The 18,868-nt window shown below is 43.0% G+C and overlaps 1 long non-coding RNA gene across 1 annotated transcript; it reads right to left on the bottom strand.

The window, feature by feature from the left end:
• Positions 1-731: 731 nt before the first annotated feature.
• Positions 732-8,102, bottom strand: LOC307226943. Its single transcript, XR_013843723.1, has 3 exons — positions 7,997-8,102; positions 4,033-4,112; positions 732-763 (listed from the first exon to the last, which is right to left on the bottom strand). It is a non-coding gene; the product is annotated as an uncharacterized lncRNA (long non-coding RNA).
• Between the last annotated feature and the right edge of the window lie 10,766 nt (positions 8,103-18,868).

Here is an 18,868-nt window from a genome sequence, read left to right as displayed (position 1 = left end):
GAAGCACTGCAAGTCTGAAGAAGATGTGCATCACCTATGCATGGATGCTGTGGTCTAAACCACTGAGCTTCTTGGGCTTGCCAATCAGAAGGTCAGCAGTTCGAATCCCCATGACAGGGTGAGCTCCCATTGCCCTGTCTCAGTTCCTGCCAACCTAGCATTTCAAAAGCACACCAGTGCAAGTAGATAAATACATACCGCTGTGGCGGGAAGGTAAATGGTGTTTCCGTGCACTCTGATTTATGTCACAGTGTCCCGTTGCTCCAGAAGCAGTTTAGTCATGCTGGCCACATGACCTGGAAAGCTGTCTGTGGACAAACACCAGCTCCCTCAGCCTGAAAGCGAGATGAGCGCCGAAACCCCATAGTTGCCTTTGACTGGACTTAACTGTCCAGGGGTCCTTTACCTTTTATGGTGAGAGGCAAATGATGTACTCCAGGACAGGCGCGAGTCGGGGCCAAAGGGCAGGAGCAGACTTCATGGCTCAAGGCAAGGCAATGGTGGGCTTCTTCAAGAACAGGCAAGGGAGTCTGCTTGGCTCTTGGGGTGACAAGTTGCTCAGACTGAGGAACGAAGCATTGGGCAACAGTTTCATTGATTCAGCCATGCCTCAATTGGCTGGGCCAAACAGCACCTAGTCATTTGGTGGGTGCTGCTTTAGCTCATCAGGGAACAGGCTAATAACTCGTTTTGCCCAAGAACTGCTTTGATTACAAAGCTCCCCATGGTCTGGATCTCTGAAGCATATCTCCACATCTCAGCTCTGAAAAATTAATAATTATAATTTGGACTTTTTTATTTTAGTTTTTTAATTTTAATTGGCGTATTATGATTGGATATATTAATTGGATGTTTTTTATTGGAAAATCGATAAAAATATTTTTTAAAAATAACTGCTTTGATTACGCTGGGATCAAGATACTACTACTACTACTACTAATAATAATAATAATTGTATTTGTATCCCTCCTTCCCTGGCCAAGGCTGGGCTCAGAGCGGCTGACATCATAAACACAACACAATATGCATAAAAACAGACATCAATTAATTAAAATACATCTTAAAATTAAGTCAGACAAGTTAAAATCCGGGCAGGTGGCAATTATCAGGGTGGAATTGAGAGTGGTTAATAATTGCCAGGACCAACAGTTTCCACTGATCATACAAGGACCTGTGAGCAGGTTGGGGGCCTCCTTCGGGCTTGTTTTATACAAAGGAAAGTAAGTCAAACTGCATCCTGCCCAAAGGCCTAGCGGAACGGCTCCATCTTGCAGGCCCTGCGGAAAGATATCAAATCCCTGGCCCCTCGTGTCAGATCCTTTTGGTGCCTCCAGACCCTCCCTGTATTGCAGGAGGGAGTCAAACACATACCATAAATTTAGGCTTGCAGAGTTCAAGTGAATTGAAATGCTCTGTCACCCTGGCATAACAAACCCACTTTTTAAAAAAGTGGTTAGGGAAACATACTGAATGATGAATGGGAAAATGTATAACCACCATGCAAGCAAATCAGGGTGAATTCAGAATGAGTGCTCATTTTTCATATAACCTCTTCTTATGGGCGTAGCCAGAATTTTTGTTAGGGGGGAAGGACTTTGCTGGGGGGGGCAGGACTTGTGTTAGGGGGGCAGAACCAGCGTGATTGGTCATTTAGTTAAGTATTTCTATTGTTTTACTTGATCTGGGGCGGGGGAGACTGTCTCCTGCCCCCCTCAGCTATGCCCATGCCTCTTCTTAAAAAATTCAGAACGAATGTTCAGTAAAGACTCAGCAGAGTCTGACCTCCCTGAAAGATTTGTTAGGATGAATGCTCAATAAACAGGTCATCTGGAGGAGCTCTTATATAACACATGAGATGTGGACACCAAACAAATATACTGACTTGGGTATATAGAGCTACTTTGGTAAGCCTACAATATTTCAGTAATGCTGTTATTGAATTCTGTTTACTCTCTGCCTTGGGCAGCAGAGATTCTAGGCTATATCATAAACCATTTAAAAAGCTCCCCTCAGTTTTAAAAATAGTTTTCTATGTGACATAAGGAACTATTGTTCAGCAGAAGAAATTTAAAGTCCCCTTGGGTGTATGGAAGCAGTTTCCCATGGGTGGTGGTAGTCATGGTTCTTAAAATGCAGCAAAAACAATGTACGAATTTGATGCTCGCTGGCATTGTTAGTAAGTCCAGTGTTGAAGCTCTGTGGGGTGGGGAGGAAATTGATTGACCTCATTTTCTGACTTTCCCTGCTATAGCTTAGACTCTGACTCAATATTGATAGATCTTTAGACAGGGAGAGAAGCCATGCAATCGTTATTGAAATGCAAGCATGCTGCTTTTAAAATCTAAAAGTATAAAAGGACAGCTGCTAACATGAGAAACTTGCCATTTCTGCTCAGTACGATACTGGTCAGAGTACAATTTGAACATCTCTTGCAGAATTTACATAGCGTAAATTCCCTATAAATAGCACCTTCTCCGCTAACAATAGCAGTGGCCATCTATTATTTGATCAAGGGCACTTTTTAAACAATACTTTAGGGGCTTTGATCTGGCTATGCTGCTGAAAGACTGCAGGTTGCTGGTGCAGAATAGGTTGTGCCCCAAGAGAAATCTCTCCAACTGCACACAGTTCAAAATCCATTATGATTGTTCCACAGCCAAACATTTGATGCACTGATCAATGTTGAGGCTCGAGAGTGCAGAGAAGGAAGAATCGTGTTTGCTGCTCTCAGCTGCTTTTTATTTGCCCCAAATATGTGGATTTTTAAAAGAAAAGAAAAGAAGGAAAAGCAGTTTGGGAGGGGGAATAGAGAGAGAAAAAGAGAAGATGCAAGTCTCAGAACTAAGAGTGTCTGGGGAGAGAAGCAAGTCTCAGAACTAAAACAAAAAAACAAAAAACTGTTCCTTTGTCTTCAAGTCTTATGTGGTCATCTGTACAAATCAAAAACAGCAGACTAATGTTGCGTGTACTACACACAGCACCCCTAAGGAAAATTAACTTCTTTCAGCCTTTTGAAGGCACATGAACATTACTTTATGATTATTATATTTATGATTGTGGTTTTGAAGCAATTGAGAAAAACTACTGAATGAAAAAACACCCTTGGAAAGTTAAGTATTTCATTCACTAGAAGCAGATCAAGGAGAGAGAGTCGGGACCTTAGATAAACAGAAGGGCTTTTATTGTTTATGGCCATATTCCTCCCACCCCACCTACAAAATACACATAAAACAAAAATATGGTCATCAGAGACAGATCGGCTTGGAAAAATGGGGTATATTGATATCAAACTGTGCTTCCTCATGAGCCACTTGCGTATATGCCATGTGAATTTAAATGCTCAACAGTTTTACCAAAAACTTCATATGGTTGTGTACAATAGACCTGACTCTGAGTAAGTCCTTACTAATTTTGCAGGACCTTTTTCGTAGTGGTGCCCTCTTTATGGAAATCTCTGCAAAGTTCTCTTTGTTAAAAAAATTAGCTTTTTGCATGCTTCCATTGTAAAGTCCAGGACATAAACAAAGACTAAGGGGGCATCTGAGAGCACGCCAAAAAAATAAAGGTGCTTTTCAGCGATATAACCAAAGTGAATCTGAAACTAAAAAGGCTGTTTCAGGTCAGCTCGAATTCAGTTTTGCCTAGTGCATTGCCATGCAGTGTCCTGTTGGTATCTTAGTCAACTCTGCCTACTAGATTTCCGTCTTTGGGGAATTTGTAGCATCTGATATGGTCCGGAGCTGGTCCTCTAACCTATAGGGCAAACCTTAATAACTAGCCTTCATTTAACTTTTTACTATTTGACACCACTGCCTGACAATTTATTTGACACCAAGGCCAGCCACCTTCCAAAAGAGGAAAATCAGCTGCCATGGTGTCGAGGGACTTGTGTTCAATGGATTGCTTTTCGGCATGCTGCAGTCTCTCATCTTGAACTGACATTATACTCCACTCGTCACTATCAGTGTCAGAAGTTATATCAGCATCTGTAGCATCAGCTGCATCTTATGGATGAAAAGTCTCAATGTTTACCTTAAAATGCCATTCCTCCCACACAACCGACATTCACAGAAGGGCTCCACCATTCATTTGTAGCGGCCCTGAAGATGTGTCTGGAATAAATGAGGGATGAGGAACAGTTTGAATGTGGGACAGTAGTCAAGACGCCAAGCATTTTGGTTTTGGAAATAATTTGTCCTTGGATGATTCGTTGGATACATGGCTACAATAAGCTTCTTAGCATTGCGCTGCAATCTGAGGAACAAGTCGCAGAAGGTTTTGGACTTTTATTCAATAGGCATTGACTTTTTTGGCCAGCCTGAACTGAACAGACCCACAGTCAAGGCACTATCTGAACTTGGCATCAGATGTTCAAAGTATTGGCCATTGGGGAGTAAATTAGGCTATGGCGGAAGAGTCAGATTGTTGCATCTCAACTTGCCCTTTCCATGTAGGTTCGGTGGTACAGCATTTCTTTGTATACATAAGGAGAAATGTTTGACTCCCAGTTTCTTCAGGTAAGGCTCCTTGTCTGAAACCCCTGAGAACTTCCACCAGTCAGTGCAGACAACAATCCAATGGTCTCGGTCCACAGCATCTTCTTATTTCCCCAAGTTCACAAAAAGTCAGAGCTGATGGAATAGGTCTCAAAAAGACAATAGCCCCATGTAAAAACATGTTGATTCCTGTACCATCTGCGGGCCAGATTTAGAAGGCGATTGGGCCGGATCTGGCCCCCAGGCCTTAGTTTGCCTACCCATGTATAAGAATATTCAGGGATGGTGGGAAAATCAAAGGAATCAGGGAAGGAGAAAAAGGGAAGTTGCAAATGATTGTAAAATATGTATGAGGGGAATGTTGATTTCAATGTGAATGTGGTTTTCAAAATAATGAAAAAATATTTTTAAAAAATGTATAAAAAAATGAAGACAAATCATGCTCACCTTTCAGTTATAGCATCTGCTCCCCACTTCTTCTCTCATGGTTTATATACATCCAGAAATAATTATATCCCGACTCTAAAAGAACATGCTATAGTCACTAAGGCTGTATAATGAGAGAAGAATGGGATACTTGGGGGGGGGTATCATTCATTCTGGTGGGATAATGTTAAGCAGCTTTATCTCTTCCATATGACAATATTTTTGTCTCCACTTTTACTTTTGTCTTATATGTTTGGGGAATGTAAGCATGTAGTTATGGTCCTGGCGGGTTTCTGTAATATTATTGAATGTTTTACAGCACCGAGTACACTTATCACCCATTTCAAAATAGAAAATGATGTGGATGACATTGCTATTCAGCATTTCTTGTTCACTGGAAATCGGTCAGGTGCAGATACTCTTTCTTTTTCCTTTTTCCAGGCCGCACAGATATTAGAAAATTAGACTACAAATTCCCCACATCACCTATAGGACAACCTGGAAGTCCAGATACTTTTCATTACTCACTGAGAGGATGAAATCTTCATCTATAATTGAGCATAGCTTTCTGAAAAGCTTTGATAAGGCATTGTGTTTTTCATGCAGAAAGAAAGGAAATGGATTTTCCTATGGCAAATTGATAGCAGAATCATTCAGAGTAGGAGAAATGTATACTACCAAATAGCAATATATCAGCTTATATGTATGTAAGAAATATCTAGGTACTATATCAGTGAATCCATTAGCATAACTGAATTAACAAAAGAAATAAATAAATCAAATTTAATTATGCATAAGAAGGCCCCTTGTGAAATGTCTGATGTTTGACTCACTGTTGACATTCCTAGCTCATTTCCATTTCCTCACTTCCCTTCTAAAATGAGCTGTGATTAGATTTCAAAGGAGCAGTTCTCCAACATTTCCCAAAGGCAGCCGTCATGTCACATAGCATGCTTCACAGCCCATAACCTCTGCGTATGCACAGAGGTTACCCTCACATCAAAATGCTCTTAAAATAACTTAACTGACAAGAGAAGACAATTTCCTTTGCAAATTAATTGTTGGGTTGCATTTTGATAAGGTGTAATTTTTACATAGATGAGGATTTCATTTTGGGGGCTGAAAGGTAAACATTCCGCCCCCCTCTAATGGACTCTTGCTACACGCAGATAGAAAGATGGGTTCTAAAATGCATTTTGTATCTCTTAAGTCCCAATGTACATTCCATTTGACAGCTCAAGTACAAACCAAGTACTTATTTGTACCATGTTTAATAATATGGCACTAATAATAATAATAATAATAATAATACTGTATTGTTTTAATTAGTGTTTTTATAGTTGTTCTGATTTTGTGTGGAGTGCCCTACCTGGGTGGATGGAGCAGCCAAGTAATTTTCGTTGTCCCCGAGAGGGGGCAATGACAATAAAGATTATTATTATTATTATTATTATTATTATTAGGCACTGCCAATTATTAGTGGCACACAATGTTTTTTTCTAAAAAAGAATGTTTAGGGGTACTCTCATTTTGACTCAAGAAAATCACCATTTTATAGTTCAAATCGAGGAAAATAAATACAGTAAATGGACAAAAGTACAAAGATTCACAAAATGTTTAGGGGTACCTGCATACACGCCCCCCCCCCCCCCCGGAAAAAAGCACTGGTGGCGTCCATGATTTTCTGCAGGGTTTTCTTTTTCAATCAGTGTCCAGATTGGGCGTGGGCTTAATGAAACTCTCAGCCAAATGTAACTAAAAATCACCCCCTTCCTTATAGAATCACCTTATAAAAACAGCAGTTAAGAGGGCTATCACAAAAGTTTAAGAGAGGAGGGAGACCCACACCAATTCTCCTAATGTGCAGACCTCCCTATTTTCCAGGGACAGTCCTGGATTTACAGCAGCCATCCCGGTTTCTGATTTGATCCAAGAATGTCCCATTTTTCCTTGGGACGTCCCTATTTTCATTGGATAAATGTTGGAGGGTATGGAGTTATGCGATCCCCAAACCAAAGAGAAGTAACTAGACAACCTTTAGAAGACATCTGAAGATAGCTCTGTATAGGGAAGTTTTTAAATGTTGAATGTTTTATTATGTTTTTATATATGTTGGAAGCCGCCCAGAGAGACTGGGGCAACCCAGCCAGATGTGTGGGGAATAATAATAATAATAATAATAATAATAATAATAATAATGGAATAGGATGCCCCTATTTTCATCAGAGAAATGTTGGAGCGTATGCTTCTTCCTACAGACACTAAAATGGTGGTTTGGTCCCTGTTTAAATGTGCATGTTTCCCTCACAAGAAACAGTGCTGTCTATTTATTTATTTGAAGCCTGGTGCCTTTTGTGCCCTCCTGAAAAGTAAACCAGGTTCTCAAAAATCTACAAATATTTCTCTTTAAGAAGTAGGATCTCTTTTCATATGAATAGCTGTGAGGCTTCCAGGAGCTCAATGAGTGGTGGAATCACACTGCTCAGTCCAAATGGGAAAAAAGGAAGCTTTTGTTTTAAAACACCAGAAGGAGGGAGGTGGGGAGAACCAGCCTCCTTCCCCCACCCTTTTCTTCCTCTGAAGCAGGCTAGAAGTGAAGCTGTTTTGCCGTGAATTCCTAATTTGTTCCTTTTGCACCCTCCCTGTGACTAGATCGAAAAGCAGTGTCGGATTCCCAAAGCAGCGTATCTCACTGGGGTTGGGGTTCCCTCACCCCCACATCCAGTGTCTGAATGGAGGAGAGCTAGGACTGTATTTCCAGAAGAAAGTCTCGCGCTGGCAGCTCCTTGCTGAAGAATGAATACATGCCAGGAGCATAGACCATTTGTCTGCTGATTAATACAGGCCCCAGGGGAGCGGCTGTTGGCTCTCATTTCATTCCTCTTTCTCTCACGGCGAAATCTTCCCACCCACTCCCGTTCCTCTCGGCTTCAGAGTAGCCCTGGTTCTCATCTCCTGCGTTATTTAAATCTGCTGTGCAAATTAAAAAGAGGACTTCGATATTGTCTGAAATGTGTCGGCTTGCCTTGAAGGTTAAAGCTCGCACGCACGCACGCACACGCACACGGACTCACAAAGTAGCCGTTTTCATCTGGAATGCAGCCCCGCTCATAAAGAATGCACTTGGTATTCACAAGAAGCATGCACGAATTCCCATAAAGAGTGCCACTGTAATTTAACGCCATTGCTAAAAACAGTGACGGGAGAGAGGGGAGCACTTAAAGCAAAATGTCACGGTCGCAAAATGGATGGCGTGTCGTTTTGCCTGTTGTATGCAGGGCTCGACTTACAAGACTTTCCCCTTTGCGTTGGCCGACTCGCCCTCCGTCGAAAAGCAGAGAGATATTTTACTGCTCTGAATATGCAGTGCCATTGATACAATGCTCTCAAGGGTGGTGGTGATGCATGCGCATTTTACACACCTATTTTTCTCTGATATCTAATAAGAAATGTGTGCTTACTGCAATAACTTTGCATTACTCATGCTACTCCTGTGAGAGACAAAACACTCTGAGAGAATCCAGGAACCGTAGTCACCTCTGAGCTGTCTCTCTATTGTGTCTGCATCACAATACTTTCCAGGATCAACAAAGAACCTTGTGGCACCTGAAAGACTCCCAAACAAGAAGGTGGCTTATATTTTTATGCCGCAAATATACAGTGGTGCAGGAGAATATATACGAGGGTCGCTCATTAAAGATTTCCCCTGACCCACTTCTGGTTATCGTAGGAGGATGAAATTGCACATGTATCACGATACATCTCTCCATAGGTAATGTGGTAATTTGTAGCTCTGAGCTCCTAACAGTTTCTCTGTTACGGGTGCTAACATGGAGTCACGACTGATAATGGACCCAGTTGAATGCAGAGTTCCTATACTTCAGGTTCCTATACTTGAAAGGGCGCACACCATGGGAAATGTTCAATGAGATAAAAGGGACTTATGGGGAGAATGCCCCATCGTATTATGTAGTCAAGCACTGGCATCATCAGTTCAAGTGTGGCCAGACTTTTGTGGAACGGCTCCCATTCCTGGGTGACCACAGTTTGCCATTGATGAAGACACGATCCGGCAAGTGAAGGCCACCATTTTGGAAGATCGCCGCATAACCATTCACCAACTAGCTGCAGATGTCAAAATCAGTGTGGGATCTGTAGAAAAAAATCATGCATGACCATTTGCACATGGGAAAGGTGTCTACATGGTGGGTTCCCTGGCTGCTGATGCCTTTCCAGAAGCAGGAACGAGTCACATGCTCAGGGGCTCTTTTGGCCATGTGTCACGAAAACCATAATGACTTCTTCACCAGACTAATTATTCAGGACGAAACATGGGTCCATCATTATGACCCAGAGACTAAATCCTGGTCCCAACAATGGAAGCACTCTGCCTTACCACCTCCAAAGTAGGCACATGTCCAGCTGTCAATGGGCAAGGTCATGCTCACGGTCTTTTCGGACCAGCGCGGAGTAGTGATGATAGATTTCCTGGCATAGGGTACCACAATTACCAGGACATACTAAGCTTCACTGCTGCAGAAATTGCGGAAGGCCATAAAAATCATGAGGCATGGTATGCTGACCAAAGGTGTCCGCCTCCTGCGGGATGACGCCCAAGTTCACAACTCGCATGCTGCTCAAACTGAAGTATGGTCCTTTGGCTATGAAATCCTTCCTCACCCCCCTTATTCTCCTGACCTCACATCATCAGACTTCCACCTCTTTCCAACCATGAAGTTACTTTTGAAGGGAAAGCTTTTTCCAGATGATGAAATGCTAATTTCTGAGTTGAAGTTGTGGCTTCTGACGCAACCTGCTGACTTCTAAAGACGAGGTCCCTCTGCCTGGTTCCCTGTAACCTCACTTCTCACATTGAGGCAACCACCAGAAGGCCCTCAGAGCTGGACCTCAGTGTTTGGGCTGAACGATGGGGGTGGAGACGCTCCTTCAGGTATAAGGGCTGAGGCCATTTAGGGCTTGAAAGGTCAGCACCAACACTTTGAATTGTGCTCAGAAACGTACTGGGAGCCAGTGAAGATCCTTTAGGACTGGTGCTATGTGGTGTCGGTGGCCACTCCCAGTCACCCACTATGTGAGAGCCAGTGTGGTGTAGTGGTTAAGAGCGGTAGTCTCGTAATCTGGGGAACCAGGTTCGAGTCTCCGCTCCTCCACATGAAGCTGCTGGGTGACCTTGGGCCAGTCACACTTCTCTGAAGTCTCTCAGCCCCATTCACCTCACAGAGTGTTTGTTGTGGGGGAGGAAGGGAAAGGAGAACGTTGGCCGCTTTGAGACTCCTTAAAGGGAGTGAAAGGCGGGATATCAAATCCAAACTCTTCTTCTTCTTCTATGTAAAAGAAGGAAGGTTTTCTCCCTGCTCTATCCCCCCACCTCTCTTCTTCCCCACCTCATACTGTCTAACATTAGTGCCTCAACAGCAAATGTAACTGATCTGTAGAAAGGACTCTATGAACTGAAAGCACAGATGCTGTATGTGCTTTTGTTACCCAAGAACATCTTAATAAAAACAATTTAAAAATACTGAAATAGAAGAAGGCTAACAGCCAGTGTCACTCCCTGAATTGGATGTAACTGAAATTGGTGGAGCAGCGGCCAATTTGCTGTAATGCACCAATTTACCTTAATGCACTAGCTTTCTTTGGGGGTGAGGGATATTATTACAATGATGTCACAGCATGCCTTGTTTTCAACTCTATATTAGCAGAGACATACAGTAAGGCATGGGAGTACATCCACTTGTCTCCCCATAGCATGTCCTTCAGGTGTTAAATGTCACTATGTGCCAGCTATGAATACCAATGGCATAAACACCATTTGCTCACAAAAGAGGAGTGAAATAACTATTTGGCAGCATCGATAACATTGCAGTAGTCATGATGAAGTGTAAAAAGAGCCACAAGGAACGCTCTTAAAATATACTCTCCTTTCTCATATTTCATATTGTAATATTGGGACGCGGGTGGCACTGTGGTCTAAACCACAGAGCCTAGGGCTTGCCGATTGGAAGGTCGGCGGTTTGAATCCTCGCGACAGGGTGAGCTCCCGTTGTTCGGTTCCAGCTCCTGGCAACCTAGCAGTTCAAAAGCACATAGATAAATAGGTACCGCTCCGGCAGGAAGGTAAACGGTGTTTCCGTGCACTGCTCTGGTTCACCAGAAGCAGCTTAGTCATGCTGGCCACATGACCCAGAAAAACTGTCTGCGGACAAATACTGGCTCCCTCAGCCTATAGAGCGAGATGACTGCGCAACCCCAGAGTCGCCCGCGACTTGACCTAACGGTCAGGGGTACCTTTACCTTTTATTACAATATTATGTGGCCTTTTAAACCTTGTTCTGAATACTATCCCCTTCCATCTCCTTTGGAAAACTAAAATGACGACCAAGGAGCAAAGGTTGGACAATCCAATAGATTTAGGATGCCACAAAAGTTCAGACAAGGATTTCCTCCACCGCTCATGAGAAGGTTAACATATTTTTGGAATAGCCTTTAAGATCAGGAGGTTTGGTAAAATATGCACTGTCTAATTTATGATCCTAAACTCCATGGTGAATCATAGGTAGAACTGTTAAAGTAATTACCCCGGAAAATCAATGTAATGAATACAGAATATGCGTTGTCATTATTTCGCTAATCTTTTCTATTGGCCAATGTATCATTTTTATTGTTCATTTACTTATGTAATATAGTCTTTGGTGTGAATTATCATCGCTAATATTCCCCTTTTTTTCTCTAGAATGACTCATTGCAGCTCTAGGACAAAGGTAATATTTGAAGCAAAACTGGCCCAAGATACTTTGCTACCAGAAGCAAAGGACAATATGGTTTTCCTTACTCTTATTCCACAGACAGGAGGCAACTGGCATGGCACTTGAACCGTTTGTCTATACTGGCAATGTGTCTGCATCTTCCTAGCTAAGGAGCTAGGAGTAGGGATGAGGATGGGGTTTTCTGTTTGGTTCACATTTTAATTTTTATTCTCACTTTCTGGAACAATACACAAACCAAAATACAGCTTTCTTTCAAAATCCACGCTCTTTCAAATTTTGTGATGCAATTCTCCAGCCAAGTAATATGTGCAAAAATGTGTATATTGTGGGAACGTATGCATAAAAATGCACATACTGGTGAAAATCACAAACAAAAACTTACTGCATCTTGGGGAAATTGCAGAAATGTGACTATCTTGGGGAAATTGCAGAAATGTGGCTATGAAAGGAAATAAGCACTAGTGTGTTGGCAAATTTTCATGAGGATTTTTTTATACAGTCATACCTCAGATTGAAGTAGCTTCGGGATGAGTATTTTTGGGTTGCGCGCTGTGGTGACCCGGAAGTAGGAGTATGTTACTTCCGGGTTTTGCTGCTCGCGCATGCACAGATGGTCAAAATGACATCACGCACGCGCAGAAGAGGCGACGCGCGGACGCAGGTTGCGTTCGCTTCAGGATGTGAACGGGTCTCCAGAATGGATCCCGTTCGCATCCAGAGGTAGCACTGTATATTAAAAAAACACCCACAAACTGATGTAGAAATGTGGAAAACTGGATTTAAGATGCATGGGGATGGGAGGAAACTGAAAGAAACTGAAGTTGGCAGTTTGGTCAATCCCTAGATATAAGGTCGCCACCCTACAGTATCTGCTGCATGAGGTAGTCAACTCAGACTGCCTAATGATAGGACTGGCCCTGGTCTGAGCAGTTTGTGTAAGAGGAAGGAATTTGGTACTCGGGAAATCTTGACCACTTCAGTATTTTTCCAACAGCTTGTCTACATTTAGATATAACTATGGATTGAAGCAAGGTCAGAGATTACTCTGAGGCAGTCGCCTCATCAAGCATTATTCTGAAGACAATGAAAGTGCAATAAATGAATAGTTATTTTATTTATTATTATATTTTATTGGGGGGGCTGGATTTTCTTTCCCAGGAAACAAAATCGGGTGGACCACCCTTGCTTTTTTGCCACTTCTTTCCATTAGAAAGCATTTTTGTTTCTCTCTTTGTTATTCTAGCCATCATCAAATTAATAGCAATTATTCCATTTTATTGCATGGGTTGTTTACATTGTCCCATAGGTATCACCACAGGGGCAGCAGTGTGTGCTGAGGGTGGGGTGGTGGACAGAGAGCCCACTCCAGAAATCGACCTCTGCCTGCCCCCCACAAAGCTAGCAGAATTTTATGACATTGTACAACTCTCCACCATGCTTCCTGCCTTAGCTATTGGCTGGGACTCAGGACTCTGGCAAAATGTGCTAAATTGTGAGCAAGTAGTTCATCCTCTTTCCTGGCAAATGACTTGGTACATTATGCCTCAGCTCCGTTCAGTCAAGATGGTTTCCTTCAGGCACCGTCCAACATAATGGCAGAAAGTGCTAAGTGTTGTATCAATAAAAGAGACAAAGCTTTTCCTCGTAAGCTGCTTGGCACATTCTGCCAGAGAAAGGGGAAAGAGAAAGAAGACTGGATGAATTTGAGGCACTCGAGAGAAGAGGTAGAAAGAACAATGTCAGCTGCTATCAAGGTAATAGGGAAGTATTTAATGTTTGATATTGTATCGCTTTTTTATTCTGTTGGGAGCTGCCCAGAGTGGCTGGGGAAACCCAGTCAGATGAGTGGGGTATAAATGTTGTTGTTGTTGTTGTTGTTGTTGTTGTTGTTGTTGTTGTTGTTGTTACCCACCGCCTTTCCTGCCTTAACATATTAACATTTCTTCCTGAGGACTCTTCATGTGTACACTGAATTCATGGAGAGGAGAGCTGCCACCACCAACCTAATCCTTATCACCAGTTCCCCTGATCTCCACACTTCTGATTTCCACACTTCAGCAGAAGGTCTGAATAGGAAACCTAGATGCCTAGCAACTCCTCTCTGAGCTACTATTAGCTGTGGAGATGCAACACAGTTGCCTGAAAGCTTTCCACTTCACGGCTAATACAGTTCCCGCTGTCCCTTGAGCCAAACTTGACTACAGCCTAGAGATGAACAAATCTGTCGATTTTGGTCCCTTTCCGTTTCTCAGTTTTCCAATCAATTTTTCTCTCTCTCCAGTCAATTCAGTTCTCCACATTTATTTCCACATGTCCTCATGAAAATTCATCAGCCTTTTAGTGCCCATTTCTCCTAATGTATACATTCTCAAAGGCAATTTTGCCCGGTGCATATACTTTTAAAAGCAATTTCCCATAATATAATACATTTTTTCTATGTTTTTAATGAATATGTGCATTTTTATATACATTTTACCATTGTAAATGACTATTCTGTTTGCCATACTTGACTGGAGATCTACACTGCAAAATTCGGTTTTGAAGGATAGCTGTGTTTTGGACTACAGGTTGTTTCAAGAAGAATAGTCCAATGAATTTTCATAGGGACTATTTTTTTTAAAGCAAACTGAGGCAGAAATACAGAGAACTGAATAAGATGGGAAACATGAGAAACTGAGGCAAACCACTGTCGAGAGATTTGCCCGCCCCTGTTCTCTACACATCTGTTGTGCATTTCACTGATGTGCCATTTTTATAATTTTCTTTGGACATGACAACCAGATTACTCTTTAAGTGTATCTTCTTTGGAAGGAAGCTCTATATCAAACTCGGGTTCTCCCAGCGAATTTGATGGGCAGGGCAGCAGATTGGTTGACAGACAAACAAAAACTCCATCGCTTAACACAATATCACTGAAACAACCTTTCAGTGTTGCTGAACTACACCTCTTGTCACCCCTGACTACTGGCCATGCTGGCTGGGGATTGCAGGAGCTGTACTCCAATGATATCTGGAGTGACACAGAGGTCCTCTCCCATATTTTAAATGGTTACATTGAGGAAGGGTCTTCAGCAGATTTTCAAATTAGACGGGAAATCTTTCCACTGTATTTGGGCATTGGTTGAGCTCATGACAAGATTACCTACACAGATCTTACCATCCATCATAAGTTCTTTATATTCTAGTATAGTCTATTCCAGCGGTCGGCAAACTAAGCCCTGGGGGCCTGATGCTGCCCACCAGGCTCGTTAATCCGGCATACAAACCTTGTGGACCTTGCCGCCCACTCAGTCACTCCCCACGCTAAACCGGTGCGGTGCAGAGGCCTCGCCGCATGGGGACTGACTTCCGCCATGCTGGCGTGGCTTCAGATTGGCTGCAGGAAGTTCCCACAGCCAATCCAAAGCCGCGGACACCTCTGGGCGACGCCCCTTCCTTCCCATTGAGGCGGCCACATATGGCCAAGAGCCGAGTGGGAGGAAACAGCGGGGGTAAGGAGGTTGCCTCTGCCACCCAGGCCAGCGGCATTGGCTCTGCACCCCTGGCTGAGGCAGAGGACGACGCCGACACTGCCAAAAATGAAGCAGCAGTGGTGTGAGTGGTGGTGGTGGGTCCTTTCAGGAGGGGGGTCCTTTTGGGAGAGGGTGTTTCCAGGAGGGGGGTGCTTTTGGGAGAGGGTGGGTCCAGCCCCCCACAAGGTCTGAGGGACAGTGGACCGGCCCCCTCCTGAAAAAGTTTGCTGACCCCTGGCCTATTCTCCATCATGTCGACTTTTGACCAGCAAATGGTCTTGTTAACACATTACTTTAAATCATGGCTAAACTAAAATATGATGTAAAGGTGAATGTGAAACATGCTGTTGTGTGCTGCTGAAATCATAGGTGCTTCAGGCCTCCCATCTTGCTGCTACTGTGCTACCAGAAACCATGGTTTGGATTAGCTTTGCACCTGAACCAGGGCTAGTTGTTTCACCCAAACAAACCACAAGCAGTAACCCCCAAGCAAATCTTGGTTGCAGGTCACGGTGGCTTTTAGGGAGAGACACAAGTCATGAGCTGGGGTTCGGGCATCAAATTCAAACCATGGTTTCACTCCTAGCAGCATCGCAGCAGCAGAGATGGGGAAGGAGCAAAGTACCTGCAATTTCAGCAGCGTGTATTAGCATGGTTTGGTTTAACTATGAGAACCAGGCTAGGAAGGAAGGAAGGAAGGAAGGAAGGAAGGAAGGAAGGAAGGAACCTAGCTAACAGTGCTGTTCTGCACAAGTCTTGTGCAAATTAATTGAAACGAAGCATATTTTCTAATTTACTCATAATCCTGTACTCAAAACAAACACAAAATGTCAGCTGATCATTATGGTGTCAGAAGCCTGCAGCCAAAGGAAGGAATGACGTGCTCGCCACAATATATTGAGGTTCTACGAAAGAGAGTTATTCCAGAGCTGGAAAAGAGGTATCTTGACGGTATTGGGATATTGCAGCAGGACCTAGCCCCCTGCCACACATCGAAAGTGGTGAAGAAGTTCATGACAGAGCAGCAAATACAGGTACTTGATTGGCCAGGGAATTCCCCAGAAGTAAATCCCATTGAGAATTTGTGGGCAATATGCAAAAGTTGCCTGTGTGCTGTAGACTGTACGACTATGGAGAAGCTCCTTCAGGCACTGATTCAAGTGTGGTACAGGGATCCAAAAATCAACAGTGACTGTTCGAAACCAGTCGACGCCATGCCAAACCATGTTCAAATGCTGCTTAAAAATAGCGGAGGTCATATCCGTTACTAATGTACGTATATGTGAGTTTTGTACATGTATATGTGAGTTTTGTACAATAAACTACATTGTTTGTTTCAATTAATTTGCACAAGGGTGTAAGTCCCATTGCATTCAATGGGGATTACTCCCTAATAAGTGGTATAGGACGGCGACCTAAAACACAGATTTTGCTAGTAAATATTCCCTTCAGGATAGAATGTCACATTTTACAAATGTATATGTTTCATTCAAGCACACCCGAGACAAATAACCATTTAGCAGGGATAGGTTTATGGTCCTGGTGGATTTCTGTGGTGATTCCTGCAGAGAAATGCCACTTGAATTTAGTCCTGCAACAATGATACGTTAATGTTTTTGATGCATTGCATAGTGTTCAAGTATAAAAAGAAAAACAAAAAAATGCATTTGAGGTTAGATTTTACTTCTTCTTCTTCAGTATCAAATTAAATCCAACTTAATACCTAGCTGTGTATCATGCAGATCAGATCTATTTGTACAAGGCTATGCAGTGTGGAGGTGGTTCAAATGAATGAATAGCTTTCTCATTACTTCACCCTATTCGGCTGTCTCTTTCCCCCCATCCTTTGTAATGTAATGGAGGACAGCTGTGGCAGTGAAGTGAATATTAACTAACCCCAGTGCCTCAGCAGATTGTGATTTTAATCCCTGCAAATACCACTAAAATCAAAATTTAATTACACTCGGCGTAGCTCTGTTAATGCCTAAAAATATTTAACAATTAGTGGTGGGCTTAATTAAGGGAGCTGCCTTTCACGAAGCAACCTGAAAAGTCTTTCTTCCTCTCCTGCTTCCCCCAACCCCCAACCCCCCGCCTTTATCTCTCAGACTAATTAGTCTGATGTAAGCTTACAGCACTTCATTTACTGTAACCGAGTCTTGATGCTGAGCCGATCCAGTTTGTGGAGCTTAACTGTGTGTAATGGAAGGGGAAGTTGTAAAAAGGAAGGTGGTTAACTGAGCACGGCTGCTTAATAAAAGAAAACCTTGAGCATCAACCTCTAGATATAATCAGAGCCATTTTCCTACACTCCAGTTACAGAGGCGAAGAAGGAGTTGCAAGCGGAACAATGGGTTTGTTTATGTTTCCAGTCAGTATCGGATACTAGCAAACTGAGATTGGCTGAGCAATATTTGTTCTTCTTGAAGGCAGAACACGGTGTACCTGAAAATTAATAGGGAACTAAGTTACTCTGGATGTAGGACGCAGGTGGCGCTGTGGGTTAAAGCCTCAGCGCCTAGGACTTGCCGATCGAAAGGTCGGCGGTTCGAATCCCTGCGGCGGGATGCGCTCCCGCTGCTCGGTCCCAGCGCCTGCCAACCTAGCAGTTCGAAAGCACCTCCGGGTGCAAGTAGATAAATAGGGACCGCTTACCAGCGGGAAGGTAAACGGCGTTTCTGTGTGCGGCTCTGGCTTGCCAGAGCAGCGATGTTAAGCTGGCCACGTGACCCGGAAGTGTCTCCGGACAGCGCTGGCCCCTGGCCTCTTAAGTGAGATGGGCGCACAACCCCAGAGTCTGTCAAGACTGGCCCGTACGGGCAGGGGTACCTTTACCTTTACCTTTAAGTTACTCTGGAAGGGGCTGAAGGTATTGGGTTCATTGGGGGAGGGAGAAGAACAAAGCTTGATAAATCTAAAGTACCTGCTTGAGAGGCATTGTCTGATGGTTATCCATCAATCATTAATAAATATACGTTTATAATGAAGAAATTAGCTTTTAAACACACACTTTTCCTCTCCGTATTCACAGACACACTGTGGGCTAGATCTTCAGTAGGTATAAACATTTATTGTTCTTTTAAATGGAGTTTAATGTTTCAAATAGAGCTGTGGAGAACCTTTTTCAGTCTGAGAACTACAGTGACTTCTGGGGATAGGTGCCATGCCAGCTCCTGGGGATGTGTTTTTTTGTGGGGGAGGCTGGGCCCCTTCAATGGTCAGAGGGCGTTCACCTCCACTGCCTGGTTGCTCACGACGTCACATGTGGGGCATCAGGACATTGAGTTGAGCCTCTCTCTTTTTTAAAAAATTCTTTTTATTAAGTTCTTTTTAAAGACAAAAACATACAAAGTGAAGGAACAAAAACATACAAACGAACAACGGGGGAAAAAAGAAAAAAGACAAAGCAACACATAAAAAAGAAAACAAACGGAAAACAAACCAACATCAATTCATAACGTAACATTGATTGACTTCCCTCCATCTTGGTTTTGGGCTATGTAACCACAATACCTTTCTGCGGTATCATTTTACAACCTCTATCTATACATCGCAGGCTTTATGTTACACCTAGTGTGATTTTAATATTTCCTAAATTTGCTTCTATGTATGTTATGAATTTGTTCAAATCGTTAATAAATTTTAC

The sequence above is a fragment of the Podarcis cretensis genome, assembly GCF_951804945.1.
Source record: "Podarcis cretensis genome assembly, chromosome: 11".
In the NCBI taxonomy this organism is placed as follows: Eukaryota; Metazoa; Chordata; class Lepidosauria; order Squamata; family Lacertidae; genus Podarcis; species Podarcis cretensis.
Note: the sequence above shows the minus strand (reverse complement) of the source record. Positions and strands in the feature narration are given on the sequence as shown.